Here is a 16072-nt window from a genome sequence, read left to right on the forward strand (position 1 = left end):
ACAGGATGCGCCTGAGTCTCATTGAAAAGTGTCTGAATAATTATGTAAATAATGTATTTCTGTATTTTTTTACATTTGCAAAAAATAGATTTATGGGGTATTGTGTGTAGATGAATGATAATTTGTTTTAATTTAATCAATTTTAGAATAAGGCTGTAATGTAACACAATGCAGAAAAAGGGAAGGGGTCTGAATACTTTCCTAATGCACTGTATGTATTACAAAAACATTTACTAGCCCGTCTGGCCATGTAATTGGTACACTACATGGTAATACAAAGATCCCAGTCGAAGTAGTGAGCACTTGTCATGATTTGGTTTCAGACCGGATAGATTGGCAAAACCATCTAAATCTTTGGTGAGGGTACTTATGGAGGCCGGTCGAGGACGGAGATGGAAAGTGGCATCTTCTGCAAAGGTAGACATCTTGGTCATAAAACCAAACATGTCTAATCCTTCGATCTCTATTATTTATCAACTTTATAGCTCGTATTTCAATTCCAATTAGAGATAGATACAGTGAGAGCGAGCAACCCTGTCTCACTGCTCTTGATATTTTAAAACTATCAGAGATGTATCCATTATCTACTTCTCTAGTGAGCCGACTCCGAGCTGGAGTCGTTGGTTCGGCCTGTGCCGCGAGAGGACAGAGTTAGCTGTTTGAGAGAGTGGTGAATTTGCTGCTAAAACAAATCCAGGGAACGCAGGGGAACATAATGAACAAACTACTGTTCATCATTCCAGTTGTTTGCAAAGAGGCAGGCGTGATTAGAACTCAGGGTGTGTTCATAAATTCAATCTAGAGTGCGCTCAGAGTGCGTGCGCTCAGAGTGCGTGCGTGCGTGCGCTCAGAGTGCGTGTGTGCGTGCGCTCAGAGTGCGTGCGCTCAGAGTGAGTGCGCTCAGAGTGCGTGCGCTCAGAGTGAGTGCGCTCTGGGCGTTTGTAAATTCAGAGCATTGTCAGATTGTTCATTTGGAAATTCATCAGATATTCTGCATTCTGGCACACTCAGAAAGAGTGCTCTGGAATCTGAGTAGACAGCCAGAGCGAATTTATGAACGCACCCCAAGAATATAAGCATTCTGAGCTTTGATCAACACTGGGAGCAATATTTCGATGTTGACCCATAATTGATTTTCTTTGTGTACAAAATATATATTTTTATGAATCTACTTTATTTCAAATTAGGAAAAATTAGAGGTTTGGACCTTGATGTCCTCATATGTAGACATGGTCATGATTGAGACGCAGCCCGATCAAAAAACAGATATCTCTATCTTAAACAGACAGATTTTGATGGATTTTTTATTTTATTTATTATGACTTGAGCAAAGAAATTATTTGAATACGTTTTTATATACACTACCGTTCAACAGTTTGGGGTCACTTAGAAATGTCCTTGTTTTTGAAAGAAAAGCATATTTTTTTTGTCCATTTAAAATAACATCAAATTGATCAGAAATACAGTGTAGACATTGTTAATGTTGTAAATTACTATTGTAGCTGGAAGCGGTTGATTTTCTATGGAATATCTACATAAGTGTACAGAGGCCCATTATCAGCAACCGTGTTCCAATGGCACCAATGGTGTTCCAAGTTTATCATTTTAAAAGGCTAATTGATCATTAGAAAACCGTTTTGCAATTATGTTAGCACAGCTGAAAACTGTTGTGCTAATTAAAGAAACAATAAGACTAGCCTTCTTTAGCATAGTTGAGTATCTGGAGCATCAGCATTTGCGGGTTCGATTACAGGCTTAAAAGGGACAGAAACAAAGACCTTTCTTCTGAAACTCATCAGTCTATGCTTGTTCTGAGAAATGAAGAAATGAAGGCAGAAATTGCCAAGAAACAAAGCTGTGTACTACTCCCTTCATAGAACAGCGCAAACTGTCTATAACCAGAATAGAAAGAGGAGTGGGAGGCCCCGGTGCACAACAGCAAGAGGACAAGTACATTTCAGTTGTGGCCAAAAGTTTTGAGAATGACACAAATATTAATTTTCACAAAGTCTGCTGCCTCAGTTTGTATGATGGCAATTTGCATATACTCCAGAATGTTATGAAGAGTGATCAGATGAATTGCAATTAATTGCAAAGTCCCTCTTTGCCATGCAAATGAACTGATTCCCCAAAAAACATTTCCACTGCATTTCAGCCCTGCCACAAAAGGACCAGCTGAAATGTCAGTGATTCTCTCGTTAACACAGGTGTGAGTGTTGACGAGAACAAGGCTGGAGATCACTCTGTCATGCTGATTGAGTTCGAATAACAGACTGGAAGCTTCAAAAGGAGGGTGGTGCTTGGAATCATTGTTCTTCCTCTGTCAACCATGGTTACCTGCAAGGAAAAACGTGCCGTCATCATTGCTTTGCACAAAAAGGGCTTCACGGGCAAGGATATTGCTGCCAGTAAGATTGCACCTAAATCAACCATTTATCGGATCATCAAGAACTTCAAGGAGAGCGATTCAATTGTTGTGAAGAAGGTTTCAGGGCACCCAAGAAAGTTCACCAAGCGCCAGGACCGTCTCCTAAAGTTGATTCAGCTGTGGGATCGGGGCACCACCAGTACAGAGCTTGCTCAGGAATGGCAGCAGGCAGGTGTGAGTGCATCTGCACGCACAGTGAGGCGAAGACTTTTGGAGGATGGCATGGAGTCAAGAAGGGCAGCAAAGAAGCCACTTCTCTCCAGGAAAAACATCCGGGACAGACTGATATTCTACAAAAGGTACAGGGATTGGACTGCTGAGGACTGGGGTAAAGTCATTTTCTCTGATGAATCCCCTTTCCGATTGTTTTGGGCATCCGGAAAAAAGCTTGTCCGGAGAAGACCAATGTGAGCGCTACCATCAGTCCTGTGTCATGCCAACAGTAAAGCATCCTGAGACCATTCATGTGTGGGGTTGATTCTCAGCCAAGGGAGTGGGCTCACTCACAATTTTGCCTAAGAACACAGCCATGAATAAAGAATGGTACCAACGCATCCTCCGAGAGCAACAATGCCTTTTCCAGCATGATGGAGCACCTTGCCATAAGGCAAAAGTGATAACTAAGTGGCTCGGGGAACAAAACATCGATATTTTTGGTCCATGGCCAGGAAACTCCCCAGACCTTAATCCCATTGAGAACTTGTGGTCAATCCTCAAGAGGCGGGTGGACAAACAACTGTAGGCAAAAATCTGATATCAACTTTGGAGGGGACAATTACATGAAATTTTCTCAAGAGCAATTCCAGAGGGGGACACCAAAAGTAGTGCTGTAACACATAGCCTACATTGTAATATGGTAAATGTATATTGAGGAACCAAAGAAATAAGGTGTTTGCCGTACTCCTAACTACCGGTACCCAAAACAACACAACTAATCACAACAGCAATACCATTGCCTTTAACAAATCTTAGTTCAGTCACCAGTTTAAGTTGAGAGTGGGGGTATCCATGGCATTTTCCAATTATGTTCCTATTTTACAAGTCAAACAAATTGAGAACCTTTCATAATGTTGCCAAACAAAGACTCAACAAACTTACCTGAGACTCCCTGTCTCTGCCAGTCTGTCCCTGCATATCTGTCCCCAACTCTGCTGTCTGTGTGCCATCTGTTGCCTGCTCTGCCTAATGACATCACTGTGAAACATTTCCATTAGAATTTCATTTCTTTCTTATGAACATTTTATCAAGTAGTCTTTGAGATATTAGGCTACTAGGGTTCTTACTTTGCGTTTTGGTGTACTGAAAAATACTCTGATGTCCGTCTTTTATTTTTCTGCCATTTTTCTACCTGGCTGGCTGGCTGGCTGGTTGGCTGTAGGTTATTTACAGTAGGAGATGGGCTTCTATCATCTTATCTTCTATCATTCTATTTGGGCTTCGATCTAAAAGGTAGCTAGCAAATGTGAAACGGATTAAAATGACAAGAGTTGACAGCTGTATGAGTTCACCATTTACACAACATATGCTGCAACCTTTTGTAATTTTAATAGTTTGTTTCATATTGGCTGGCTTCCAACAATAGCTGAATTTGCAAAGCTAGCGAGCACCAATTCCGTTTCAGTGGTGTTTGCTATAATCTTTGCTACCCGGGTTAAATAAAGGTGAAATAAAATAAATAAATAAAAGTTCCCTTGCGACAATTTAGCTTTTGCAACGAGACCATTAAATATATTTAAGACAATGGTAGAAGAGAGTGTAGTTCTGTTCAGTTTGGACTTCAGTTTATCACTAACCTTATCACAGGGACTTTGAAGCACTAACTTACATCATCTGCATGCTGATCTTGGAATAAATTGACGATAGCAAAGATTCCATCTTTGACGACGCCACATAAATGGAATAGGTACTAGCTAGCTTAATAATTAATATTTGCGCGCTAGCTCTGCATATTCAGCTAGTGTGTGTGCGTGATTGACTGGATTAACCTCACGTCAGTTACGTTCATTGAGTGCCTTTCAGACAGTAGATACGACCTCTACGTTACCTAGCAAGCTAATTGCTTTCATTGCGTATTATATTATTTAAATTACATAGTTATGTTTCAGTGATATATTGGGGGGGACAAATCATATTTTTCCCAGGATGGGGGGGTCGTGTCCCCCCCGTCCCCCCGGGATTTCCGCCTCTGGCCGGTTGCAGTAAACGTCGTAAACGTCGGTAAAAAAGCTTAATTAAATTGTTGCCAGTCACCAACGCTCTGGATAACATGAAAACACCCTATCCAGCTATGCTAGTGCGAGTAAAATGGTCAGAGTGAGACTGTTCTCTCATTTGTGTCTGGAAGTAGCTATCAAGCTAGCCAATGTTAGCCAGTTAGCTTGACTGTCGTTGTGAGGTCAGAACGCTCGTATCAACCCTAGTCCTCAGCCAGGGCGTCCAGTGTGCGCTCCGAGAGAGGAACGCTCTGAATTTACGACTGGACAATCTGACAATGCTCTGAATTTACGAACGCACAGAGCGCACTCTGGCACTCCAGATTGAATTTACGAACACACCCAATGTCAAACATACTCCACAATCTGATTCTAGCCCTGCCTGTCTAATACTTTTGCAGGAAGTGGGCTCAGTAAGATTAAAGAATTAAACCAACAACTGGATTTTCTAATTTACAGCAACGACCTGGGGAATAGTTACAGGGGAGAGGAGGGGGGTATGAACGAGCCAATTGTAAACTGGGGATGATTAGGTGACCTTGATGGTATGTGGGCCAGATTGGGAATTTAGCCAGGACACCAGGGTTAACACCCCTACTCTTATGACAAGTGCCATGGGATCTTTAGTGACCACAGAGAGTCAGGACACCTGTTTAACGTCTCCAATCACTGCCCTGGGGCATTGGGATATTTTTTTTAGACCAAAGGAAAAGGTGCCTCCTACTAGCCCTCCAACACCACTTCCAGCAGCATCTGGTCTCCCAACCAGGAACAACCCTGCTTAGCTTCAGAAGCAAGCCAGCAGTGGGATGCAGAATGGTATGCTGTTGGCGACTCAGGTAAAATAAACTAAATGTAGGCTACACTCTCTGGAGCCCTCTGGTTCTGTATGTTCATATTAACATAGGCCTACGTGACTTTGTTTCAAACGTCGTTCACATGGTACATTTGTTATGTTGATATTTGTGAATACTCAATTAAAAACTTTTAACAATATTTATGTTTGTGTTGTAAATTAATACACCAACTGATTTTAGCTTTGGAGAGAAACCCTTTGCTTGCACAAAAAATGTGGCTAGTAGTTATCAAGGTTTAGCTTAATTTGTACACAACATTGTCATTATTGTTTTTTTTTTTATGAATGAAAAAAGTGACATATACATTTTTTGGGGGGTGGGTTGGACTGGTCTTTTCAGGGAAGTCACCTTATGTTTGATATAAAAAAAGACTGAAGTCATTGGAACTGTTGAATTAACATGAGTGTGAGAACAGTTGCAGTATTTGTAACATGTTTATAGCCAAAGAAAAGATTACAGTAGTTAAGACTATTCAGTCCAACATCAAATCCATCAGAAAACACTGGAAGCAGATGACCAGATTCTATGAAAGTGGGAAAAGTTGTGACGAAACTCTTGAATTAAAACTCCTCCACCAGATGGTAATTGGAATGTGCAGCAAGTCAATATAAGTCAATTAAATTATACATTCAAATATATTATTAACATGAATAAAATGACTGATATTAAACAGCATAAAATCATTGAAAATACAGTACAATAGTTCACATCTGCAGAACATGATGTACCATTAGAACTTCAATCTGCTATGCCTTGAATAATAATCCATCAAACTTTTTGGACATGTTTCACGGTCAGTCGAAATTTCAGATCAGGTCGCTGTGCCTGAGCGATGTCGTAGATCTAGTAGAGAAAATAGATCACTATTTAGTTCAACTCAAGCTTATCTAATCTAGATCTTATTTTCCAATATAAATACTTGTATAATAGATAAATCATATGCATTGGAACTTTATATAAAATATATACATACATTGCTACCTGGGATATAGATAAGAAGACAACAAAAAAAGCAAACCACCATGATTGAATGAGGAAATGTCACCTGACTCTAGACTGGATCAACTGTGGTGTAAATATTACCTGACTCTAGACTGGATAAACTGGGGTCTAAATGTTAGCTGACTCTAGACTGGATAAACTGGGGTCTAAATGTTACCTGACTCTAGACTGGATAAACTGGGGTCTAAATATTACCTGACTCTAGACTGGATAAACTGGGGTCTAAATATTACCTGACTCTAGACTGGATAAACTGGGGTCTAAATATTACCTGACTCTAGACTGGATAAACTGGGGTCTAAATATTACCTGACTCTAGACTGGATAAACTGGGGTCTAAATATTACCTGACTCTAGACTGGATAAACTGGGGTCTAAATATTACCTGACTCTAGACTGGATAAACTGGGGTCTAAATATTACCTGACTCTAGACTGGATAAACTGGGGTCTAAATATTACCTGACTCTAGACTGGATAAACTGGGGTATAAATATTACCTGACTGAAGAAAGAATCAACTGTAGTCTCATTTAGCTCCTGATAAGATTGAACAGCGACCTGAAGAATTGCAAATCCTATATTTGGGCAAGAATATTACAATTATTTCAGTATATAAAGACAATTAGCCAAGTATCATAATTCAATGTATTTGCTTTATGCTTAAATACCCACCACTTTCCAGTGGTTTAGTACCAAAAGGTGCGTCCACATAAGGGGCAGTAAGAGTTGGAGGTGTTGTCACCTGTGTCGTGGTAGTCCTTGGTCCCATTGTAGGTGTTGAAGCTGATGGGGTAAATATTGACATGAAGCTGTATCTCTCATTAGCCTGAAATCCATATTTGTTTTAGGCTAAACATTCCACTCCCTGTACTCCCGTGTCATATGCAAAACATGACATTTTAAGGAGTGTAATGTTTAGCCCAAACAGACTAGTACCCATTCTAGGATATCTACTTTATGATCACAACAAGCAACACTAAAATACAAAATAAAGCCGTTTTCACAGTAGTCATCACACTTCTCTACTTCCTACTATATTTTAAATATCGGCATTTGATCCACATTCAATCGTCTGATTTGTTCAGTTGCATTGTTCTATTCTTTTCCACATATAATTTTTGTTGTTGTTGACTTACTCATGCTCACTACTAATGACTGGAAGACACATGTCTTCACTGATATCTGGGTTTGGTCATGCTTCAACAGTCATTGTTTTCTGGACTAAACCTCTGACATCATTTTCTTTTTAAATCATGAACATTAAAAACATGTTAAATTGATAACTTACCAAAGGATTGCCCTGCAGACAAAGCAACACATCCAATACATAATAATAGGAAAAGCATGATGTTGTTTCAGAAGACCGAGAGCACCGACTGAGCTGTGATGTGGGAAGATTCTGTTCAGCGAGTCCGTCTGACAATCTTTGTTCAGCATGAGGAAGTTGTCTCCTCTATTCATCGTGGGAGGGATTTGCCTTTTAAATAATGCTCAGGTTTTCAAAAATTCATTTGAGGCACAAGTGATTTCAGAAAAAGGTCAGACCGCCTCCTCTTGAACTATTTTAATAGTTATGAGGAAGTTGTTCCATATTTCTGTCTCACAAGATTTTTTATCAAAACCTCAACCAGTATTTTTTAAAGGTCCAATGAAGCCGTTTTTTATCTCAATATCACATCATTTCTGGGTAACAATTAAGCACCTTACTGTGATCGTTTTCAATTAAAATTTCTAAAAGAAACAAAAATTGCTTCTTAACAAAGAGCAATTTCTCAAGCAAGAATTTTGTCACAAGGCAGGCCAAAAGACCATCCCACCAAAACAGGTTTAAATTTCAGGTGGTCTTTTCAAACAGCTCTTACTCTAAAAGGGCATTATCATAATTTTTACAGTATTAATCCAACCACATAGTGTGGAAATATATATAAAACACAGAAAAAAATTGTTTTTGACCACATTGGGCATTTAAACAAAACAAGTGTATTATCCACTAATTGGTCATTCTGACAAGCAACCTGTCACGCCCTGACCTTAGAGAGCCTTTTTTATTCTCTATTTTGTTAGGTCAGGGTGTGACTTGGGTGGGCATATCTATGTTTCTATTTCTTTGTTGGCCTAGTATGGTTCCCAATCAGAGGCAGCTGTTTATCGTTGTCTCTGATTGGGGATCATACTTAGGCAGCCCTTTTTCCCACCTGTGATTGTGGGATCTTGTTTGTGTGTAGTTGCTTTCTGCACTGCATATAGCTTCACGTTCGTTTCGTATTTCTTCCCGGTATCATTGTTAATAAAATAAAATGTACGCCTACCACGCTGCACCTTGGTCTCATTCCAACAACGGACGTAACACAACCATCTATTTTATTGGGCTATATCCAGAAACACATTACCAGGAGTAAAAATGAATTTAGACAAAGTACATATTTTTTATGCACATTTACAATACAATTCCATAAAGGTTAGCTGACAAATGGAAAATATGTGCATTTCAAAGAAAAGGTCAATCGCATATTATTTAAGTAAATTTCTCATCACTGCCAGTTGTCCCTGTTTGTAAAAAAAATAACAAAAAAACATGCAAACTGTCACGTTCGTTGGAATGAGTACGTCAGTAGCGTTCCACATATTTTGTTAGAAAGTGAAACTTAGAAAAATACAAAAACAATAAAGTATAAACGAACCGTGACGACAATGCAACTACACATAAACAATATCCCATAAGCCACAGGTGGAAAAACATGCTACTTAAGTATGATCCCCAATTAGAGACAACGATTACCAGCTGCCTCTAATTGGGAATCATACACAATCACCAACATAGAAAAACAAACCTAGAACCCCACATAGAAATAATAAACTAGACTAACCCCCCAGTCACACCCTGACCTACTCTACCATAGAAAATAAAAGCTTTCTATGGTCAGGATGTGACAATACACCCCCAAAGGTGTGGACTCCGACCGCAAAACCTGAAACAAAAAGGGAGGGTTGGGCGGGGGTGTCTAGTGTTGGTGGCGGCTCTGGTGCAGGACGAAGAACCCTCTCATCCTGCGGATCCGCCAGCATCAGAGGCGGCTCTGGTGCGGGCCAAAGAACCCGCTCATCCTGCGGATCCAGCCCTGGACCCAGACTGGACGCTGTGCCTAGACTGGGCACCAACGCAGAAGAAGACTCTGGCCTTGGAGCTGGAGGTCCCGGACCGTTGACCGTCTCAGGAGGTCCCGGACCGTGGACCGTCTCAGCAGGTTCCGGACCGTGGACCGTCTCAGGAGGTTCCAGACTGCCGACCGTCGCTGGAAGCTCTGGACTGGGAACTGTCGCCGGAAGCTCTGGACTGCCGACCGTCGCTGGAGGCTCTGGACTGCAGACCGTCGCTGGAGACTCAGGACCTTGGATCGTCTCTGGAGGCTCCAGGCCATGGCTCATCACTGGAGGCTTCGGGCCATGGATCATCACTCGAGGCTTGGAGCGTAGAGCTGGCACAATGCGTCCTGGACAGATGACCACCTTCGTACGGTAAGTGCGGGGAGCTGGCACAGGACGCACTGGGCTGTGAAGGTGCACTGGGGACACAGTGCGTAGAGCCAGCGCAGGATATCCTGGACCGAGGAGGCGCACTGGAGACCAGGCGCGCTGAGCTGGCACCACCCGTCCTGGACAGATGCCCACTTTCGACCAGCAAGTGCGAGAAGCTGGCACAGAACACACCGGGCTGTGGATGCGCACTGGAGACGCCGTGCGTATCACCACAAAACATGGTGCCTGATCGGTCACGCGCTCCCTACGGTGAGTACGGGGAGATGGCACAGGACGTACTGGGCTGTGAAGGCATACTGGAGACCTGGTGCGTATAGCCGGCATCAATTGTACCGGAACTTTAACACACTTCTCAGGACGAGTACGAGGAGCTGACTCAGGTGGCCTCGGACGGCTAACACGCTCCTCAGGGCGAATGCCGTGCATACTACACCAAAACAACAGCTCTCTCTCATCACTCTCCTCAACTTTCACCGCCCATTCCTCGCTCAATCTGTCCCAATATTCCTCCTCGGTCTCTGACTCACTCCTCGGCTCTGCCGACCACTCCATGTGCCCCCCCCCCAAAAAAAGTCATCTTTGATCCTCCTTCTTTCCTTGCGTCTGCTGTGACTCCTGCCAAGGAAGGATCTCCTGTCCTTCCATTATTTCCTCCCAGGTCTAATTATCTTCTCCCTGATCTCCTCCAAAGACCAGGATGCCATTTCTTCCCGGACACACTGCTTGGTCCTGGTTTGATGGGATATTCTGTCACGTTCGTTGGAATAATCAGACCAAGGCGCAGCGTGAGTAGCATTCCACATAATTTGTTAGAAAGTGAAACGTAGAAAAAATACAAAAGCAATAAAGAATAAACGAACCATGACGACAATGCAACTACACATAAACAATATCCCATAACCCACAGGTGGAAAAACATGTACTTAAGTATGATCCCCAATTAGAGACAACGATTACCAGCTGCCTCTAATTGGGAATCATACACAATCACCAACATAGAAAAACAAACCCAGAACCCCACATAGAAATAGTAAACTAGACTAACCCCCAAGTCACGCCCTGACCTACTCTACCATAGAAAATAAAAGCTTTCTATGGTCAGGACATGACACAAACAAGCTATTTTCAGGTCTCTCCAGAGATGTTAGATCGGGTTCAAGTCCAGGCTCTGGCTGTGCCACTCAAGGACATTCAGAGACTTGTCCCGAAGCTACTCCTGCGCTGTCTTGGCTGTCTGCTTAGGGTCGTTGTCCTGTTGGAAGGTGAACCTTCGCCCCAGTCTAAGGTCTTGAGCACTCTGGAGAAGGTTTTCATCATGGATCTCTCTGTACTTTGCTCCGTTCATCTTTCCCTCGATCCTGACTAGTCTCCCAGTCCCTGCCTCTGAAAAACATCCCCACAGCATGATGCTGCCACCACCATGCTTCACCGTAGGGATGGTGCCAGGTTTCCTCTAGACATGATGATTGGTATTTAGGCTCAAGAGTTCAATCTTGGTTTCATCAAACTATGGAATTTTGTCTCTCATGGTGTGAGAGTCCTTAGGTTCTCTTTGACAAACTCCAAGCAGGCTGTCATGTGCCTTTTACTGAGGAGTGGCTTCTGTCTGGCCACTCGACCATAAAGGCCTGATTAGTGGAGTGCTGCAGAGATGGTTATCCTTCTGGAAGGATCTCCACAGAGGAACTCTGGAGCTCTGTCAGAGTGTCCATCGGGTTCTTGGTCACCTCCCTGACCAAGGCCCTTCTCCCTCGTTTGCTCAGTTTAGCCGGGTGACCAGCTCTAGGAAGAGTCTTAGTGGTTCCAAACTTCTTCCATTTAAGAATGATGGAGGCCACTGTGTTCTTGGGGACCTTCAATGCTGCAGAAATGTTTTGGTACCCTTCCCCAGATCTGTGCCTCAACACAATCCTGTCTCTGAGCTCTTTAGACAATTCCTTTGTCCTCATGGCTTGATGTTTGCTCTGACATGCACTGTCAACTGTGGGACCTTATATAGAAAGGTTTGTGCCTTTCCAAATCACGTCCAATCATTTGAATTTATCATAGGTGGACTCCAATCAAGTTGTAGAAACATCACAAGGATGATCAATTAATACAGGATGCGCCTGAGTCTCATAGAAAAGGGTCTGAATAATTATGTAAATAAGGTATTTCTGTATTTTTTACATTTGCATAGAAAAATTTAATTATGGAGTATTGTGTGTAGATGAATGATAATTTGTTTTAATTTCATACATTTTAGAATAAGGCTGTAATGTAACAAAATGCAGAAAAAGGGAAGGGGTCTGAATACTTTTCTAATGCGCTGTATGTATTACAAGAACATTTTCTAGCCCGTCTGGCCATGTAATTGGTACACTACATGGTAATACAAAGTTGGAGTTTCTCAAAGATCCCAGTCGAAGTAGTGAGCACTTGTCATGATTTGGTTTCAGACCGGATAGATTGGCAAAACCATCTAAATATTTGGTGAGGGTACTTATGGAGGCCGGTCGAGGACGGAGATGGAAGGTGGCATCTTCTGCAAAGGTAGAAATCTTGGTCATAAAACCAAACGTCTAATCCTTGGATCTCTATATTATTTATGAACTTTATAGCTTGTATTTCAATTCCAATTAGAGATAGATACAGTGAGAGCGAGCAACCCTGTCTCACTGCTCTTGATATTTTAAAACTATCAGAGATGTATCCATTATCTACTTCTCTAGTGAGCCGACTCCGAGCTGGAGTCGTTGGTTCGGCCTGTGCCGTGAGAGGGCAGAGTTAGCTGTTTGAGAGAGTGGTGAATTTGCTGCTAAAAAACAAATCCAGGGGACGCAGGAGAACATAACGAACAAACTACTGTTCATCATTCCAGTTGTTTGCAAAGGAGCAGGCGTGATTAGAACTCAGGGTGAGTTCGTAAATTCAGTCTGGAGTGCCAGAGTGTGCTGCGCTCAGAGTGCGCTCTGGGCGTTGTAAATTCAGAGCATTGTCAGGTTGTCCGTTTGAAAATTCATCAGTTATTCTGCGTTCTGGCACACTCAGACAACAGTGCTCTGGAATCGGAGTAGACAGCCAGAGCGAATGAATGAAAGCACCCGAAGAATATAAGCATTCTGAGCTTTGATCAATGTTGAGAGCAATGTTTAGATGTTGACCCATAATTGATTTTCTTTGTGTACAAAATATATATTTTTATGAATCTACTTTATTTCAAATTAGGAAAAATTAGAGGTTTGGACCTTGATGTCCTCATATGTAGACATGGTCATGATTGAGACGCAGCCCAATCAAAAAACAGATATCTCTATCTTAAACAGACAGATTTGGATGGATTTTTTATTTTATTTATTATGACTAGAGCAAAGAAATTATTTGAATATGTTTATAAATACACTACCATTCAAAAGTTTGGGGTCACTTAGAAATGTCCTTGTTTTTTGAAAGAAAAGCAATTTTTTTTTTGTCAGAAAAATAACATCAAACTGATCAAAAATACAGTGTAGACATTGTTAATGTTGTAAATTACTATTGTAGCTGGAAACGGTTGATTTTTTATGGAATATCTACATAGGCGTACAGAGTCGTATCAGCAACCATCACTCCGGTGTTCCAATGGCACGTTGTGTTAGCTAATCCAAGTTTATCATTTTAAAAGGCTAGAAATTAGAAAACCCTTTTACAATTATGTTAGCACAGCTGAAAACGGTTGTGCTGATTAAAGAAGCAATAAAAACTGGCATTCTTTAGACTAGTTGAGTATCTGTAGCATCAGCATTTGTGGGTTCGATTACAGGCTCAAAATGGACAAAAACAAAGACCTTTCTTCTGAAACTCGTCAGTCTATTCTTGTTCTGAAAAATAAAGGCAATTCCGATTCAGAGGGGTTGGGTTAAATGTGGAAGGCACATTTCAGTTGTACAACTGACTAGGTATTCCCATATGGAAGAGTACATTTTTCCCACTAACACTACATTCCCCATACTGAATAGTACTTTTTTCCCATTAATGCTACTCCATGCTTGTCCATACTGAATAGTCTCGGAAATTCCAGGCCTAGTGTATGTTGGAACATTGGTTACATTGTGGGAGGCAACTCGTCTGTCTAGAGAGACTGCATACAGAATAGTATCTCTTTGTCCATCGTGAAATGGACATTTGTCTGTAGCGGTCTTGTTTAGAAATGTTAACGGTAACCCCTTGAACACCAAACACATACACATGCCCTGAAAAACAAACACATACACATCAGTGGACGCTCCTCAGTGAATTTCATAAAAATAAAAATTGTAAAACATTAAAAAAGTTAACCTTTTTACATACACCTATACTAAATATAATCACGTCACCAAAGAATTGGTTAAAACACCCTATTTTCCAAATATGGTCTACGGTAGCATCAACAGCACTCTGTAGGGTAGCACCATGGTGTAGCCGGAGGACAGCTAGCTTCCGTCCTCTGGGTACATTGACAAATCAATTTCTTCCAAAATGAAGGAGAAGCAAGAGAGAAAGTGTCTTTTTTTCACTTTCAGTTTCACTTACTTAGCTAGCAAATGCAGCTAGCTAGCACACTGAAACACCCTGCTCAAACAGAGGGATGCTACGTTAGCTAGCTGGCTATGATTTTCCAACACAGCACTGGAACTCTTCCAAGTCAAGGTAAGCTTTTGGTTTTATGATTGTTTTTGCCACCGGGGCCCGATGGTGTAACTTCTTCCTTGACTGTACAATTTAACAATACTGCATGATTGTAGTGGGTTTACAAACGCGTTAGTTCTATTAGCTATGCTGACTATGACGTTACTTTAGTTAATATGGTGACAACGATGTAGGCTGTGTGTAGCGGAGCGGTTTGGCTTGGAATTTTTTTTTTGCTTGGTCACATACAGTTATACAGGTTATGTGTTATGCAAGTCCACAAACAAAGGGAAGAGGTGAGAGGAGAAGAGCACATAGATGCTAGAACGAATACAACGTGGATTCTATGAAAGTGAACTGTGTCTCAAATCAAATAAAAATGTATTTGTCACATGTGCCGAATAGAACAGGTACAAGTAAGCATTTCACCTTACAGTGAAATGCTTACTTACAAGCCCTAACCAACAATGCAGTTAAAAATATTTAAAAAATATAAAAAATTACATATATACCTAAAAAAAATAAGAATGATAAATAAAAGTAACAAATAATTAAAGTAGTAAAATAACAACAGCGAGGCTATATACAGAGGGTACTGGTACTGGTACTGGTACTGGTACAGAGTCGATGTGAGGGGGCACCGGTTATTGAGGTATTTCAGGTAATATGTACATGTAGGTAGAGTTATTAAAGTGACTATGCATAGATAATAACAGAGAGTAGCAGCAGTGTAAAAGGGTAGCCATTTGATTAGATGTTCAGTAGTTTCATGCCTTGCAGGTTGAAGCTATTTAGAAGCCTCTTGGACCTAGACTTGGCGCTCCAGTACCGCTTGCCATGCGGTAGCAGAGAGAACAGTCTATGACTAGGGTGGCTGGAGTCTTTGACAATTTTTAGGGCCTTCCTCTGACACCGCCTGGTATAGAGGTCCTGGATGGCAGGAAGCTTGGCCCCAGTGATGTACTGGGCCATTCACACTACCCTCTGCAGTGCCTTGCGGTCGGAGGCCGAGCAGTTGCCATACCAGGCAGTGATGCAACCAGTCAGGGTGCTCTCGTTGGTGCAGCTGTGGAACCTTTTGAGGATTTGTGGACCCATGCCAAATCTTTTCAGTCTCCTGAGGGGGAATAGGTTTTGTCGTGCCCTCTTCACGACTGTCTTGGTGTGCTTGGACCATGTTAGTTTGTTGGTGATGTGGACACCAAGGAACTTTAAGCTCTCAACCTGCTCCACCGCAGCCTAGTCGATGAGAATGGGGGCGTGCTCGGTCCTCCTTTTCCTGTAGTCCACAATCATCTCCTTTGTATTGATCATGTTGAGGGAGAGGTTGTTGTCCTGGTACCACACTGTCAGGTCTCTGACCTCCTCCCTATAGGCTGTCTCGTCGTTGTCGGTGATCAGGCCTACC

The 16072-nt window shown here is 41.8% G+C and overlaps 1 long non-coding RNA gene across 1 annotated transcript; it reads right to left on the reverse strand.

The window, feature by feature from the left end:
- Positions 1–5913: 5913 nt before the first annotated feature.
- LOC115170054 (uncharacterized) lies at positions 5914–7970 on the reverse strand. Its single transcript, XR_003870967.1, has 4 exons — positions 7790–7970; positions 7174–7284; positions 7000–7076; positions 5914–6341 (listed from the first exon to the last, which is right to left on the reverse strand). It is a non-coding gene; the product is annotated as an uncharacterized LOC115170054 (long non-coding RNA).
- Positions 7971–16072: the final 8102 nt, after the last annotated feature.

The sequence above is a fragment of the Salmo trutta genome, chromosome 31, assembly GCF_901001165.1.
Source record: "Salmo trutta chromosome 31, fSalTru1.1, whole genome shotgun sequence".
Classification (NCBI taxonomy): Eukaryota; Metazoa; Chordata; class Actinopteri; order Salmoniformes; family Salmonidae; genus Salmo; species Salmo trutta.